The sequence below is a fragment of the Ursus americanus genome, chromosome 7, assembly GCF_024610735.1.
Source record: "Ursus americanus isolate L20-20 chromosome 7, mUrsAme1.1.p, whole genome shotgun sequence".
NCBI lineage: Eukaryota > Metazoa > Chordata > Mammalia > Carnivora > Ursidae > Ursus > Ursus americanus.
Genome location: NC_142133.1, coordinates 72147024 through 72150338, shown reverse-complemented (window position 1 = coordinate 72150338; position 3315 = coordinate 72147024). Strand labels below are relative to the sequence as shown.

At 43.5% G+C, this 3315-nt stretch overlaps 1 pseudogene; it reads left to right on the top strand.

The window, feature by feature from the left end:
• The first annotated feature begins 436 nt into the window (after positions 1-436).
• Positions 437-823, top strand: LOC123798617 (dolichyl-diphosphooligosaccharide--protein glycosyltransferase subunit TMEM258 pseudogene; annotated as a pseudogene).
• The last annotated feature ends 2492 nt before the right edge of the window (positions 824-3315 follow it).

Genomic DNA, 3315 nt, shown 5'->3' with positions numbered 1-3315 from the left:
GTGTGGTCCCGTGTTGCCCAGATAACTGGGCTCCACATGTTTCCCTGAGCCCCAGCACGGAACCTGGTTAGCAAGCACTGTTAAAAACTGAATTCAGTTTTGCTCCAGAGAATCAAAATGCTGAGAATGGCTAAAGACTTTTGCCACATACGAGCTAAAACTGCATGGAGGGGTAAGAACTTAGAAAGTGGAGTAAGGTCAAGAAGAAAAAAAAAAAGCCAGATTCCTCGTAGCAATCTAAGATACTTATAGCAGAGCCATAGTTGTTGGGCAGTGGCCTAAAGGAGCTCTCAAAGAGTTCCCCTATCCTGTGGCAAATACTTTTCTTCACCCACATGCTGAAAGAGAGGACCTACCTGCCCTTGATCTCAAGAGTGCTTTCTGCCCATCTTCATTCCTGAGACCTGAGGGCACAGAAGGTGGCAGTCATGGGTTATCTCATATTTTATCTCAGTTTAGTCTCTCAATTTCACAAACCCTTGCTAAGGTTCAGACAAGACCTAGCAAAGTAGTAAGATCCTCAAATCTCAGGGTTATTAAAATATGCCAGTGGAAGAGCAGGGGATTATCCTATGCCTAGCAAAATGGAGATCAAGCCATGAGCAGATACACCAGCCCAGTGAACCCTGCTGTCATCCCTCGTCTGACCATGGTTCTATTGGCCATTGGTATGTTCTTTACTCCCTGGTTCTTTATTTATGAGGTTACCTCCACTAAGTACACTCGGGATATCTATGAAGAGCTCCTCATCTCCTTGGTGGCCTTGCTCCTCATGGACTTTGGAGTCCTCTTTCTGCTGCTCTGAGTTGGCATCTATGTATGATAGCTCCCAAGAGTTCCAACCAGGCGGCTTCACTGAATTCCTGCTTTTGTAAGTTATTATCTTTTTTTGACTATTTCTGGAAGTGTCCCACCTGCTGCTCACAATAAAGGCAAATGTGTGACTATCCAAAAGAATAATAATAATAATTGTGTCAAATAGTGCAATCATTAGTCATCTAGAATCCTTGGGGAATATGCAACTCTGAATCATAGAGTGTTCTAGAAAGCAATCTCATGCTTCATGATTAGTGGTCAGAAATTAACACTTGGTTCTCAATATGTTGTGTAGCCCTCTTGGGGATCGGAGGGCTTTCTCCTGGCACCCTCCGTTGGCAGCACCCCCGTGTGTGCTCGGTGAGTGGATTTGCCTTATGCTTTGGCGCAAACACAAAGCAAGCAGGGGAATGGCCCGGGAATTCAGAGGACTGGGTACTAGTGCTAGCTGTCCTAGAAGTGATTTTGCAACTTGGGGAAAGCGCCTGTGCATGTGTGTTGCAGAGTCGCTCCTAGCTGTGCTCTTACAGAGTTCAACTTGATTGGTAGTTTTTGAACTAGATAGTAAGAAGGACCTTTAGAAGTGGCTCTGGTGGGGATAAGGTTATTGAAGAGGGTCACTCAAATCTTCTGTTGCAAAACATTAAAAAAGTGGGGTTTTTTACATTTAAAAATTTTTTTTTGAAGTTTGGAGTAATGATCAATGTGATCTATTGCATAGTATTTAAAAAAAGAGGATTCTGCCATTAGTCAAATCTGGTTTCACATACTGGCCACTTATTAGCTGTGTGCTGGGGGCAATACGGTTAACTTTTCTGAGCCTTAGTTTCTTCATCCATAATGAAGAAATAATAACTGTAACCTGCCCCCTCGGGTGAGGGGTTAAATGAGTTATGGAATGCAATATGTTTTGCACAGCACCTGATACATTGTAAGGGTGCTGTTAATTACAAAGGCTCTTTCTCCTGTAATGTTCTGAGATTCTGAGAGCCCGATCTGATGGTTCTACTGGGGTGTTACCACTGCAGTCACCATCTTCTGCAAGGTTAAGGCAATTTCTAAACCTGAGCCGTCAGATGCTCACAGGATAGGGTGTCAGTCCAAGTGGGAGAAGGTCCATGAAGGTGATCCCTGCAAGGCGATCATAGCTTGAGAGTTTGTTAGAAAGTGATGGAACTTTCCTCTAGATCTTACATAGGGTGGAAGACATTCTGTTCTTGGTCTCCTACTTCTTTTCTTACCCCAACTGTGCAGGGCTATTCTGGGTCTGTGTATTTTGGGAGCCATAATGAGGTGCTTCTCATCATACCTTGCCATTTTCAGGCAGCTTTTACTAGCCGCCTGGACATGGGGACAACATAGCAATTTAAGAGCTATAGTGGACCAGGCTGGAAATAGAGAGGCCCGTGCGGCAGCGACGAGAGATGGGAGTGAGGAATTTGTGTTCACCCCTTCGTAAAAGAGGAAGGCTGAAATAGCTTATAGTCACACACAGAAACCTTCTGAGGATGAGAAACCAGACTTCCTCATGCTCATACTACAATATGTCTCGAGAATACAGAAGAATAGGTGATCTCTGAACGCAGCAAATAATGAACTTCAGTAGATCTAGAGTGGAAAAGTGGGATTTCATTTGCTAGAGTGTAAGAGCTGTCCAAGCTACCTGATCGTGATTCATTTTGAGCTCAGTTTCTACTGACATGGGAATAAATTAGAAGAAAGTAAAGCTGTCAGTCACATAAGCCTCCTAGGCAAAACTCTACCCATATAAATACCTTCAAATTCTCATGAAACACTTCAGAATTACAAAGCTAGCCTTCCTAGACATGACTTTCCAAGGCCTGGACATTTTCTGTTTTGGGGGTTTTGTTTTGTTGTGTTTTGTTTTGTTGTTTTTTTATTACTCTGAAGCTATCTAAGAACTCATGGTGTGAGTATTCCTGGACCTCCAGTCTTGCATCCCAAAATTACATATTCTCTGACACCATAATGGAGAATCTTTGTACAAATATATGTGCAGATCGATATCTCATTCCAAGGACCTCACATTTCCTCTTCTTTTATGGCTGGGGGGAAAAGGCAAAAAAAAAAAAATGCAGCCGCACACATTGACATGTTGCTCAAGTTTGCAGACGAAAAATGTTGTTCCTGCTTCAAACCCAGGATAAAGGAAGTGCTCGTCTCCAGGAGCTGACACTTTCCTGGTCATATTTCAGATACAATTAGCCTCCATTGATGGCGGTGGTTGATCTATCAAATGAGCGGCTAATCTTATCTGCGGTTCACAAATGGCTCAGATGGTAGCTTGTGACTTTGATTACTGGAAGACTGGACCCCATCAGATGGCTTTGCTCCAAACAGTGGTCCTTTCAGCCTTCTGCTCATGGAGATCAAAGCACTCTCCCCTCTCCCTATCTGCAGGGAAGCTCATTAGAGAGAGGCTGTCAGGGTTATAATCACGCAACAGTTTTACTTCTGGGTTATAACGCTTTCCCCTTC